The sequence below is a fragment of the Eurosta solidaginis genome, chromosome 2 (genome assembly GCF_040869045.1).
Source record: "Eurosta solidaginis isolate ZX-2024a chromosome 2, ASM4086904v1, whole genome shotgun sequence".
In the NCBI taxonomy this organism is placed as follows: Eukaryota; Metazoa; Arthropoda; class Insecta; order Diptera; family Tephritidae; genus Eurosta; species Eurosta solidaginis.
The window spans coordinates 140,010,599-140,025,444 of NC_090320.1; the positions used below are offsets into that span (position 1 = coordinate 140,010,599).

The 14,846-nt window shown below is 41.9% G+C and overlaps 1 protein-coding gene and 2 pseudogenes across 1 annotated transcript in view; 1 reads left to right on the plus strand and 2 right to left on the minus strand.

The window, feature by feature from the left end:
• The window catches only part of Apoltp (Apolipoprotein lipid transfer particle), a 2,338,027-nt gene that overhangs the window by 1,140,448 nt on the left and 1,182,733 nt on the right, over nucleotides 1-14,846 (plus strand). The window lies entirely within an intron of this gene.
• Nucleotides 82-7,170, minus strand: LOC137239826 (Golgi-specific brefeldin A-resistance guanine nucleotide exchange factor 1-like; annotated as a pseudogene).
• Nucleotides 7,699-9,370, minus strand: LOC137239837 (Golgi-specific brefeldin A-resistance guanine nucleotide exchange factor 1 pseudogene; annotated as a pseudogene).

The following is a 14,846-nucleotide window of genomic DNA, read 5'->3' on the forward strand; positions in this document are numbered from 1 at the left end:
CTTTTAAACAATCATACTTAATCACCTTGATTTTCGCTCACATAGCCACTTTTTCCACGTTCCTCACAAAAGTCTTCCACCTCAGTCAACGCCTTTGGCAATAATTTTAAACGAAAGAGCTGCAGGAACAGTTCCAAAATATGTTTCCATCCTTCACGCAAACATTCCCCATACTCATGAGCCTCGTTTTTAATGGCTTGAATAATAAGTGACAGCATCTCCTGATCAAAATCATTGCCACCATTTAGGCCACGTAAATTTTGGCGAAGTCCTCTGATGTCATTGGCACATGCATGCGTTTTGCATTCGAGTCATATTGATCCATATTTAACGCGATGGTGGCATAAGCCAAACTGAAAGCTGCATCTGTGTTGGCAAAGGGCTCAGTGCTTTGTTTATGCCAATGATCAGCAACGTGCTCAAATACAAGGAAAATTAACGGCGCTTCGCCCGGCAAACGGAACGTCTCCAAGTACGAACGCAGCGCCTGATCCACTCTCAAACCAGCAAAATCAAATGAATCCACAAAATTCTTTAAAACCTCTGAATCAACACGCTTTTTCTTCGATGTATATTCACCAATCATTTTTTTTACCAAGCCCCGGATTCTCACGCAAAAACAAGGCATGGGATCGAGTTGCGAGCCCAATATACCATGCTCTTGCAAGTATTGTATACCCTTACCGGGTCGTTGATTAAACAGTTCCGTACCTTGTGTGAGCACACGTTTTTTCTCTTTTATATTTTGGAGATACTCGCGCGCTAGGCCTGCATTGGCTACACCACCGCCAGCGCCTAGGCGTAAACATGATGAGCTATTAATGAATTTGGATATGTTTTCCACAACCGATTTATTATCATCATTGCTGCCATATAATGCTCTCCAGTTCAGAGTTATGACGTGAATGACGCGTGGAACTAATTACACCTGTGGCCGAACTGCCACAAACTTCATTATCAACATTTTTTGAGGCAACACAATTAGCTTCGATACTCTCAATAACCGAAGCCAAAGTGTCCAAAGCGATTATGTGTGTACTATAGACAGCCGTTGTAGCAGAGTGTATTTGAAGAGTAAGCTTACTAGACCTTCAACGAAGTCGGTACAATACAAATCGCAATGGTAATTGAAATATAGTTCCGAAACAAAACCTGGTACCCAAAGCTGAAGCAAATTTTTCAATGCTAGCTCGCGCATTTCATAAGGCGTTTATGGGCTATTGCTTGAAATAATCTCAGATATTTTTTTGAGATAAGCTTCTAATTGGAATTTCAAGTGATCGCGCAATGATTCAAAAAGTAAAAAAGCACAGCTGTAGATCAGCTGCAAAAATTGTTATGCGTTCGGAGTTGAGTAACGCAAACAAACTCCTGCACAAGTCATCTTTGACCAACTCCAACAGCGTATTGTATTCGCCAGTGCTATCTGCACCCACCTTAAGGGTAACAGTGAGTAAGCTTAAGCCCATATGAATCATGGTATCTGTATTCTGCTGATGTATCTAAGGGATTGCAGAGCAATACAAGGAAACTGAAAAGTTGCGGCATGCATGGCAAACCATAGGGGAGCAATGATGCTGAGCCTTCTGAGCCATCAATCGAATTTTGTTGGGTGAAACGCACACCCACGGAATGTATATATTCACTGCTACCCCCTTCATTTGTCTGTAAGGCGTTCATTTCACTGTCACCAACAGGACATAAAGTACCGCCAGCAATAGTGGACTGTGGATCAGCTTGTGTCCGATTGTCAACAGCGACATGCTCATCACAGTGTCCTACATTTATAATGGGCTCCATACTACTTCAGCATCGGTTATACCACCCTGCACTGTAGTAGTCGGAGTTTGGGTAATTTTGCCTTGCATATCGAGTATATTTCCTGCGGGTGTTGCAGGTGTTGGAGCCAATGGTGCCGATTTTACCTGTGGTATCATTTGAAATTGACTTAAAATATTAGCGGCATTTCGATCTTCGGAGAACTGTGGTAGACGCGCGCTTAGCGAGCAGACCAACTCCCTTATAAGTGATTTTTGATTGCCATGAAAGTGTATTGCGAGTAAAGGTAGCATTTCGCCTAGCGATGCCGATGTATCTTCACAGAACAAAAAAAAGGGTTTCGCGTTATCTTTGGATTTTATAATTGGAATGTTTACATTCCTAACGACGTCTGCGTCGGGCTGAGTCGCAGACAACATCGGTCCAGATTTTCCACCAGTTCGGTTACCTCCACTCAATGAACTTCCACCAAAAGTAGAAGCTTTTACACGTTTTTTATTATTATTTGTAGCCATATAGTAAACCGTAGATATCCCACACCACCAACCTGCAAAGAAAAAAAAAAAATCCATTAATAAATTTCATCAATGGGCATCGCAAAGGTGTGGCAACTGACGGCGCGGCCGCCGCCGCAGTTGGAGCACCCCTTTGCAATGCCGGTAACCTAGAAAGAAAAAAAAGGAAAACAACACATCAAACCCATCAGGTCTCCTGGATCTCCATCACCCGTCACCTGAAAATAAAAGAGAATGCATTAAAAATTTGAAATAACAAAAAAAAAAAATAACAATAAAAATTATTGAAATAAAATAATTGCAAAAATGTTTCACTACTTACTTGTCAAGAAATGTCCTTTGACAAATGAAGGCTTCGAAACAGCCTGGAAAAACCTATGTGAGAGATACGAGAATAAGCGGATTCTCGTAAACTCACAACTACAAATTTTGTTTAATCTAAAAAAGATAGATAGCGAGTGCGGCAGCTCAATCAAAACCTTACAGCGCGACATAAATAATTTTTTAGCATCCTTAAAAACACATCAGATTGACGTTTCAAATTGGGATGCGATTCATACTTATTTATATTCGACCAAATTACCTGAGAATACGTTGGCTCTATGGGAGCAGAGCATTGACCACAAGACGGACATATCCAAGTGTGAGGATATGGACAAATTCTTGTCAAGTCGTTTCCAGACACTTGAAACCGTGTCTGGTTTTACAGGGAATGCCACTTCTAAAGTGCAAAAGTCAAACACGTCGCGCCAGTCGACGGAAAACCCTACAAAAAGACTTGGTGCTTTTCAAACCAAAGTAACCAAGCAAACAACAAAATCAATATGTAAAATGTGTAAACTGTTCACGTTTTTGCGATTTAAACCCGGTAGAAAGGATCAAATTCATCAAATCCACAAATGGCTGCCTGAATTGTTTATCCCCAGGACACACAGTGACGAGGTGCACCAGTTCGTACAACTGTTCCAAATGCCACTCTCGTCACCACACGCTCCTGCATGCGGACACACTTCAGCAACCGGCGGTGCGCAATCCTTTCAAAGATGCGGATAATACCCCATCAACTTCGGTACAGGCACGGAAAAGACAGGAATCGGGACAACCACCTTCCTCTACGAACCAGAATGTCAAATCCTGCCATGCCAATTCCAGCACAGGTGTGCTATTAGGAACTGCTCGCGTACACATTCATCATAATGGTACTGACTTCTCCGCGCGGGCATTAATTGATTCTGGGTCTGAATGTTCCTTTATAACTGAAAGACAGAAACGCAGAATCAATTTGCCAGCGAGGAAAATGCATGCCCATGTTTCAGGCATCACAAATGCGGTGTCAGCTCAGGTCAAAGAAGCATCCAACATCGAATTACGTTCACCAGTGGATCCCTGCTTCAGCCTGACTACACCCGTTCTAGTTCTAGCGAAACTCACTGGGAATCTTCCATCCTGCCATATCAACGCAATGACTATGCAGGCATTCCCAGACTTGGTTTTGGCAGACAAGAGGTTCTAGGTCAACGAAGATTTAGACCTTATACTTGGCGGAGACATATATCCCCAAATCATATTAAGTGGCCTTAAGAAAAACGTGCTTAACACACTTCTGGCCCAAGAGACAGTGTTCGGTTGGATACTAACCGGTCGTATCGAAGCACCGAATCCAACGAAGAGCATCATGTCCTTCTACAACGAGGTTGCGTTAGACAACCAACTCAAAGCCTTCTAGGAGGTAGAAAATGTACCCAAAAATAAAATATTAAATGAAGAGGAGAGGTATTGCGAAAAATTATTTAAAGAAACAACGAAACGTGAGGAAGATGGAAGATACACCGTATCACTACCACTCAGGCAGGATTACCCTAATAACATTAATTTAGGACCGTCCCTGAAACGAACATGCCCTCAATTCTTCCGGAATGAGGGGCGGCTAATAAAAAACCCAGATTTAGATAAATAATATGTTCGAGTGTTGTCAGAATATGAAACACTCGGACATATGAGAATATTGAAAAGGAATATCCCATCCGACGATTCGGATCATTACTTCCTGCCCCACCACGCCGTTATTAAAGCGGAAAGTACTACTACAAAGGTACGCGTAGTATTTAATGCCTCGAGCCCTACGGCCAACGGTAATAGCCTAAACGATATTCTCCTCCCAGGCCCAGTTCTACAAGCCGATCTACCCATCCTTATATTACGATGGAGGCTATACCGTTTTGTCTTCAATAGCGACATCGAAAAGATGTATCGTCAAATTTGGGTGAACGAAAATCACACCAAATTTCAACGCATTGTATATCGCACTTCCCCGAATGACCCTATTAGTCTCTACGAATTAAAGACGGTTACCTTCGGAGTGAATTGCGCTCCATATCTCGCGATAAGTACGCTTCTCCAACTAGCAGACGACGTCTCAAATTCACACCCTACCGCGGCTAGCATACTGCGAGAATACATGTATGTAGATGACGTGTTAGCGGGTGGACATACGATCACATCGACCATTAAAGCCAGAGATGAAATTCGTCAAGTCCTACACTCCGCGGGCTTTCCACTTCGCAAATGGACATACAATTCAGAGGACATTCTAAGGGACATCCACAAAGCAGACCTGCTCAGTGAAAACTTCCTGGCCTTCGAAGATACCAGTTCAGTTAAAGCATTAGGAATTCGATGGAATGCCCTCTCCGATTTATTTTACTTTAAAGCAGGAACGCTGGACAACCCGGAAAACATTACAAAGAGAGCGATACTATCAGCCAAACTTTTCGATCCATTAGGGTGGTTGGCACCAATGGTCATTGTAGCAAAAATACTCATGCAGAGTATTTGGTTGGAAGGCACCGCTTGGGACGAACCAGTATCTACCAGTACGCTGGAACGATGGAAAACCTTCACCGACCAATACCATGAAATCGATAAAATCAGGATACCTAGATGGGTCAACTTTTCACCAGGAACCGACATCGAGATCCATGGATTTTGTGACGCATCCGAGAAGGCTTATGCAGCAGCCGTTTACATGCGCGTAAAAACGGATAATGACATCTGGACAAACCTGCTTCTGGCCAAAACCCGAGTAGCCCCAGTGAAAACTCTTTCTCTTCCACGATTGGAGCTTTGCGGAGCACGGCGGAAATCACCGAATCAATTTTCAGGAACCTCAAATTGGGACCAGTGAAAGTGCACCTTTGGACGGATTCAACTATCGTCCTCGCATGGATAAGGAAACAGCCGTGTTCCTAGGCCACTTTCGTCGCACATCGGATCACCAAGATCATCGACATGGTCGGAAATAAGGACAGGTTGCATGTAAACTCAGAATCTAACCCAGCAGATTTAGGTAGCAGAGGATTACCTGCGTCTGAATTGGTCAACAATTCGTTGTGGTGGCAGGGACCTTCTTGGCTGCAAGAAGACACTTCCCAATGGCCAGCACAAGAAAGTGACTACATCACCTCCGTAGAGGAAAAGAGGGCGAAGACCTGCGCAACAACAACAGTAAATACTACCGATGTTCTCCAATGCTTTTCAGACCTACCTAGGGCTTTACGGGTGCTCTCATACGTTATGAAGTTCTACCAAAGAACTCACCCCAAAAACAAAAAAATCATTTCAGGTCGAGTCACCTTTAATCTCTCCTGATGAGATAAAATCAGTAACCCAACTCTTAATTAAAATCTATCAGAAACAACATTATAGTTCCGAATATAATGATCTAAAGGCCGGAAAACCAATTGCAGGGAAAAGTGCAATACTCTCACTTAATCCCTACCTAGACCAACATGGAATCATTCGTGTAGGAGGGCGACTCGGGCGAGGACACCCGAAACCATCCCATCCACTCGTTATCCCTTAACAAGGACAACAGAAGAGCCTACCGCAGAAGGGCGAACCGATCTGCCACAGAAAACAGCTGCACTCTTTGGCGCGCAACGAGGCCCATCGCAAGCGTAACGCTGATGAGAAAACTCATCTGCCCCAGATATTAGCAGTGGTTTATAATTTAGAAATCCGAATTAAGCCAGTCCGAATATTTAAGAAAAGCAACTGACTATTCAAAACTTCGAATGAAAACCCCAAAAACTTTAAAATAATTTTTTAAAATTCTAAGCATTCAGCTTAATAGCGCATTAATTTTGCGTGCAAGGAATTTCATGCATGCATAAATGCTATCCGACTGCATGCAGCGTCGAAACATTGTTTTTTAAATAAATTTAAGAAATATTTTTGGGCGCGTATTAAAAGTCGATCTTCTGTTCTATCAATTCCGTATGTTCGGAACATTCGTCTCCATTTGAGAATTTGGAGAATCGGTTTGTAGTTGGAATATTATGCATATTCGGACCTCGTGAGGTAGTATCAAAGAACGTATTCCGAATATTCTAAATAAACGGTTTATCCAGAGCGCTTCCATGCATACTTAACGGAAAAGAACTTTCCGAAATTTCAGAATAAAAGGGGGAATACTCCCTGTGTAGCAGGACCGCACAAAAGCTTGACTTCTGTCAAAGTCAAGGTAGGAATACAAAGTTCTAAGACAATAAGCCACTCTCTTTTGTTTTTTTTTTTGTCAGTTCATTGCGGCTACTGAGTGGCGTATCACCCCATGCCGGCTGCCTGTTCAAAATCATGCTATCTCGGGGTATTTGTCAGAAATTTCCCTATTCAGGATTTGTCACCAAACCGCCCTATGTTAGAGTTGGATTCGTCTCGGAATGTTTTTATTTAACTCCCCCTTATGAGAAAATGCATTGACCTTATGTTCATATAGGGAGTTTTGGCAACCACAGTTGAGATGGTGCGTTTTTGAATAAAATTCTAACATACCGCATTCTTCAAACAATTTCTGACAGAATGACCAAACCCACATGACTTATCAATTCACGACATATTTAGTAGAAAATGACTTATTTCCCCAAAAAGCTTTGGCATTTACAAATTTATTATCACTACTATTATACTACCAAATATCACTACTAATCTACTACGATTTCACAGATTGTTCATCGAAGCACAAACCTCTAGTAATTGAATAAAACTCACCCACTCACTGAGACAGGTTGAGGCTGTTGCTGCAACACGCTTTAAATCTTTGGTTGCACTTTTCTATACGAATTTCATGCATACGCGCTTCATGTACTGCGATACGGGCTATCACACGCCATGCATTTGTACACGATAGCTAAATGACTCAACTTCCTCCAGCGTGAATTGATAATTTCTCTGAGAAAAAAAAAAAAACCATAAAATAGAATTGACATCCTTTTCAGTAACTGAGATATATATGCATATCTTTTAAACAATCATACTTAATCACCTTGATTTTCGCTCACATAGCCACTTTTTCCACGTTCCTCACAAAAGTCTTCCACCTCAGTCAACGACTTTGGCAATAATTTTAAACGTAAGAGCTGCAGGAACAGTTCCAAAATATGTTTCCATCCTTCACGTAAACATTCCCCATACTCATGAGCCTCGTTTTTAATGGCTTGAAAAATAAGTGACAGCATCTCCTGATCAAAATCATTGCCACCATTTAGGCCACGTAAATTTTGGCGAAGTCCTCTGATGTCATTGGCACATGCAGGCGTTTTGCATTCGAGTCATATTGATCCATATTTAACGCGATGGTGGCATAAGCCAAACTGAAAGCTGCATCTGTGTTGGCAAAGGGCTCAGTGCTTTGTTTATGCCAATGATCAGCAACGTGCTCAAGTACAAGGAAAATTAACGGCGCTTCGCCCGGCAAACGGAACGTCTCCAAGTACGAACGCAGCGCCTGATCCACTCTCAAACCAGCAAAATCAAATGAATCCACAAAATTCTTTAAAACCTCTGAATCAACACGCTTTTTCTTCGATGTATATTCACCAATTATTTTTTTTACCAAGCCCCGGATTCTCACGCAAAAAGGCATGGGATCGAGTTGCGAGCCCAATATACCATGCTCTTGCAAGTATTGTATACCCTTACCGGGTCGTTGATTAAACAGTTCCGTACCTTGTGTGAGCACACGTTTTTTCTCTTTTATATTTTGGAGATACTCGCGCGCTAGGCCTGCATTGGTTACACCACCGCTGGCGCCTAGGCGTAAACATGATGAGCTATTAATGAATTTGGATATGTTTTCCACAACCGATTTATTTTCATCATTGCTGCCATCGACTATAATGCTCTCCAGTTCAGAGTTATGACGTGAATGACGCGTGGAATTAATTACACCTGTGGCCGAACTGCCACACACTTCATTATTCAATTCATTTTTTGAGGCAACACAATTAGCTTCGATACTCTCAATAACCGAAGCCAAAAGCGATTATGTGTGTACTATATACAGCCGTTGTAGCAGAGTGTATTTGAAGAGTAAGCTTACTAGACCTTCAACCAAGTCGGTACAATACAAATCGCAATGGTAATTGAAATACAGTTCCGAAACAAAACCTGGTACCCAAAGCTGAAGCAAATTTTCCAATGCTAGCTCGCGCATTTCATAACGCGTTTATGGGCTATCGATTGAAATAATCTCAGATATTTTTTTGAGATAAGCTTCTAATTGGAATTTCAAGTGATCGCGCAATGATTCGAAAAGTAATAAAGCACAGCTGTAGATCAGCTGCAAAAATTGTTATGCGTTCGGAGTTGAGTAACGCAAACAAGTCATCTTTGACCAACTCCAACAGCGTATCGTATTCGCCAGTGCTATCTGCACCCACCTTAAGGGCAACAGTGAGTAAGCTTAAGCCCATATGAATCATGGTATCTGTATTCTGCTGAGGTATCTAAGGGATTGCAGAGCAATACAAGGAAACTGAAAAGTTGCGGCATGCATGGCAAACCATAGGGGAGCAATGATGCTGAGCCTTCTGAGCCATCAATCGAATTTTGTTGCGTGAAACGCACACCCACGGAGTGTAGATATTCACTACTTCATTTGTCTGTAAGGCGTTAATTTCTCTGTCACCAACAGGACATAAAGTACCGCCAGCAATAGTGGACTGTGGATCAGCTTGTGTCCGATTGTCAATAGCGACATGCTCACCACAGTGTCCTACATTTATAATGGGCTTCATACTACTTCAGCATCGGTTATACCACCCTGCACTGTAGTAGTCGGAGTTTGGGTAATTTTGCCTTGCATATCGAGTATATTTCCTGCGGGTGTTGCAGGTGTTGGAGCCAATGGTGCCGATTTTACCTGTGGTATATTTCGAAATTGACTTAAAATATTAGCGGCATTTCGATCTTCGGAGAACTGTGGTAGACGCGCGCTTAGCGAGCAGACCAACTCCCTTATAAGTGATTTTTGATTGCCATGAAAGTGTATTGCGAGTAAAGGTAGCATTTCGCCTAGCGATGCCGATGTATCTTCAAAGAACAAAAAAAACGGGTTTCGCGTTATCTTTGGATTTTATAATTGGAATGTTTACATTCCTAACGACGTCTGCGTCGGGCTGAGTCACAGACAACATCGGTTCAGATTTTCCACCAGTTCGGTTACCTCCACTCAATGAACTTCCACCAAAAGTAGAAGCTTTTACACGTTTTTTATTATTATTTGTAGCCATAGAGTAAACCGTAGATATCCCACACCACCAACCTGCAAAGAAAAAAAAAAAAAAAAATCCATTAATAAATTTCATCAATGGGCATCGCAAAGGTGTGGCAATTGACGGCGCGGCCGCCGCCGCAGTTGGAGCACCCCTTTGCAGTGCCGGTAACCTAGAAAGAAAAAAAAGGAAAACAACACATCAAACCCATCAGCTCTCCTGGATCTCCATCACCCGTCACCTGAAAATAAAAGAAAATGCATTAAAAATCTGAAATAACACAAAAAAAATAACAATAAAATAATTGCAAAAATGTTTCACTACTTACCCTTTTGTCCAGCCACGCGTAAATTTCACATGAATTGAAGCAAAACGGTAAAATGAATCTTTCGATTCATTTTTGTTAAGCTTCATTCTCTATACTGGAATGTTCAACCAACGTAGGTATGTATGTATGATACATACAAGAAAACGAGAAACGGCAGTTGCCACGTTACCTAAAGCGACCTCCAAATGGTCCGTTTCTCAACGCCTCTGTCAATGTCCAAGCACTCCTTATCCTTTATATAGGACGACCACGATGGTCCGCACCGCACCTTAAACCACCACCCCCCCCCCCCCTCCCTCCCCACCAAAGTAAATAAAATAAACACTTTCAAGGTCAATTCCTTTTTTAATATTTAAACTGAGAAAAGGAACACAAACAAGGTAATTCATATATATTCTTGTCTCCACATCTCACTGACACTATTGGTGATGAATCCGCTTTCTGTGTAGGGAGAGCGACGCTGATGAAGTGTACTTCTTCGGGCACTCCCAGCACCGATAGGGATAAAATCTCATATGCCCATTCAAGTGGGCCACTAGGCATGCAAACGACGACAGCACTCGGTTGCACACGCGGCAGTTGAACATACCACGCGGAGGTGAACCGTGGGGTGGCCGCCGGAACCACAATACGCCCTCATAGCTGGCGTAAAACTGGCCATACCAGGCAATGGTGTTCCCGCGCATTTTCACTACTATCGGCGTCAGCAGAGCACGGAGGATACAGGGGTTCACGCGCCGCAACCCCTCTGCCACCGCCTGCTGCACAAGCTCCTCCGGCGCGTGACAAATGAAGGACCCCCTCCGCCTCTCCGGATATTGCACATCCGCTACCACCTGGATGGTCTCCTCGTCCTCAGCCTCCACCGTCACTAAAATAAACTGCATTGGCTCCATTTGACACTGAAAAGAACGAAAAAAAAAAAGGAAAAGAGAAACTAATTAAAAAAAAAAAAAAAAATTACTAAAAATCCGTTAGGAATTTGTCATACTTACGTTTTACCAGCCTAAAAATCCTTTTGCAAATAACAAAGTGGTGGGGATAATTTATTCACCACAATCCTACATTAATGTATCCTGGAAAATTCCTGTTACGGGAAAACAACTGGATGGCAAACCGTAACATAACAACGGCAGCCTCATTAGTGCTGTCAGACTAAGGGCGGATACCGAACACTACATAGACAAAATCAGTACCGAACACCGCAAAACATCGCAATCGGGACTGACGCGTTTTGCTATTGTTACTCATGTAGGCATCTCCTGCAGTACCAACCAGTCATACACAACAAAGGAACTCAAAAAAAGAGAAAACAAAACAAAAACAACCTTTCCTTGCAAAAGATTCACATTTTTTTAACAAAGAAATTTTTTTTGTAGTTTTTTTTTACCCTTTCCGTTTTGTGGGCACTGTTTTCTGGCTGGGGGACAGGACTTGATGTTTTTCAACAACAAACATCACAAACAGTCATTATAAGGGCTCGGTACAAAAACAATCCGGGTTCCGAAATAAAAGAATCCCGACACGACAAAATCCCGAAATTGGAAAAAGTCAACTGTTTCTACCGGCCTAGTGTGCTACTGCCCCAGTGACCTAGTTTTTTTTTTAAGGGCAAGCAAATACATATATGTATATATATATACTCGCACACCACAAATTCACCATACCAGCTGTCAGCTAACCAAGAAATACACGACAGGGTTGCATGCAATCTCAGAATGGTACGTGCAGATAGAACGCGTCGTGGAAAACGCATCGCCAATCTGCATGCAAGGACCGGTTGTTGGTACACTTTCGAGTTTAATTACGATTTTCGCAATTCGTCATGAGCTGTCGCACAAAATTAAATCCATACCTTCGTCAGCCTCTACGCTTCGTTTTAAACTCGGTTTATTCATCTATTTTAACGTACGTTTGTTAATAAAACAACACGCGTATCACGAAAACAAGTAATTTTGCGCGGGTGGCTTGGAATCACGTCCGTTCCAACCTCCCACATACCGCAATCTTGCTGGTTTTGTTGAAATGCATAAGCTGCTCGAAATCACAGCACTAACTACTTTGCAAAAACGCCCTCGTCATTCCACGTCATTTGACTAGTCATTTTACGGTGATAGGTTATATTCGTAGTCACATTTGCATGGGCGTGGGTAAGTTTTGTGACCAAGTGTTTTGTAGGGTAATAATATAATACACAACTGACGAAATACATGCGCTGCAGCGAAAACGCGCATCACCCAACCAACCTCACGGCCACTCGCCCTGGCACATCCATAAAATGCCACAGTCGACCTGAGAGCGACACGACACGTTATACGCTGGAACGGAGACCTCGGCCTCTTCGTGCAGCCCAGAAAAACCTCAAAACCCTCGAGTCTGGAACGGAGACCTCTGCCTCTTCGTCCAACCAAAAAAAAAAAAACACCGCAAATCTGGAATGGAGACCTCGGCCTCTCCATCCGGAACGACAAAAACCAAAGAATAACAAAAAAATGGTGCCACTGTGGAACGGAGACCTCGGCCTCTTCGTCCAGCCTCACTGGCCATCGACTATACACATATTACATTCTGAATTTCTATATTTATGTATAATTCAATGGCAAGAAATATTCACTTATAACTGTTCATAACCGCTAATTTTTCCATCTTAGCTCAGGTGGCATGCTAAGCAAGTCGGAAAGGATTCCCGGCCATTTTGCGTCGTCAGACGAACTCCTCATTTAGATTAAGTTTAGTGTGTAAGACTTATATTCATTTTTCTCGTTTCAGCGGAGGTCATTGGCGGAAAACGATGTTGCGTATTGCAAGGGGGGCCGGCATGTTTAGGCAGGATGCCTAACTGTTTCCGCATCTGTCTGCGATCCCCCCAATGCAACCCTGCGAATCGATACTCGAATTAATTTATAACCACCCACACCATCACCGCCACATGCATGTGCATGCGTGTACATGCACGTGTATGTGTGTTTTTTGTCAGCACTCATGCATATGCATGTCGGGGTTGATGTGTGGGTGCCTTTCCCCTCCAAAACGGAGGATTTTGCGGGTCAACGGTTGTAGCTTGCTATACAACCGGCCTCTTGGATTCTAACAGCCAACGCGTACACATCTGCCGCCAGCGATCTCTGCCGTTTTTTCTACAATACAGTCAGGTAATATTGTAACCAGTTTATTTTGCTTCTACCCAATAAAACAGATTATTATAACGAGAAATTCTCGTCTTCATTTTTCTTCTTTATTCCAAAAACCCAACCCGTTCATTGAGATCGACCCGGTGCGCCCACCTACCTCCAGGATTAGACGCACCCCGGCCGAACATATCGAAAATAAAAATTAAATAAAAAACAATCAATCACATTCAATCACTTTGTTCCATGGCACCAAACTTTGTTGTAACCCTCGTTGATGCCATAAAACAAAATGCATACACGCACTTGCAACTCCAATGAAATAATTTGCATATACATACATATATGTACATCTGTCGGCATTGAATTATGTCAACATCAAAACCATTTGCCGACGGACTTAACACATATGTATATACATATCAAAAACATTGATTGCACCATATTTTTTCACACATTCAATCACTTTATTCCATGGCACCAAACATTTGTTGCAGCCCTCGTTAATGCCATAGAATAAAATGCACAAACCACACAAACACCAATCACAGATTTTGCATATATATACATATATGTACACCTGTCGGCAAAAAATTATCCATCCCCCCTTTTCCCCAATTTTTCAAATGTAAATTATTTATTATTAAATTTGTTTGCCGACTATCTGTACACATATGTATATATGTACATATCCACTAGCACTAAATATCACTAGCACTAAATTGCACTATAAAAAAATTTATACTTACCAAGATGCACCGTTGGAACTGCATTTTCCTTCAGGCGTTTAGAGCCTACAGCTTCCTCAGCAAAATGAAGCGCGCACACGAACGCGTTTCTTTTGCGGAACGCCTGAATCCTGAGATTGTCTTTCCATTTGGAAGCAAGCTCAGGATTCAACGGTACCGCGAAAAATATATGTGTTTCACCTGTATTATGGAAACATTAATTAACTGAGTTTGACATTTTAAATAAATTTTTAGGGCAATTTTCTTCATAATAAAATTTAGAAAATGGAACCCAAATGTTTCCAAATACTAGGCTCAGATGCACTCTAAAGTTAAAAAGAGAGTAGAAAACTACGACTACTACTACAAAGAGCAACATCCATGACATTCTGTTAAAAAAAAATAGCTGAAGTTAAGATAAAGCCGATATTTTGGCTTAACTTATCTCGAGTTAAGTTCTTTTAACAAATTGCCACGGACATCCTCCTTACATATGGCTGCAACGAAAAAGAGTTTATATACGTATACGCCTGAAAAGAAAAGACTTTATATACATATATTAAAGAGTAAGGCTGAAAAGAAAAGAGGAAAGAAAAAAAAATATTTAAACGTATATACAAATAATTAAATTATGGACTTTTGTTTTATTTTAAATATTTACCCAGCATCCTCGCACCCCCCTTACATACACCGCAGAAACATTTGAGTTGTAAGCCGAACATGCCAATTTGGTAATCTCCAGTTATTTTTGTTTGTCAATAAGCACTTTTATAAACCTCCGCGTTTTCATCTTTTTGGCAACTTCGGCCTTTTCG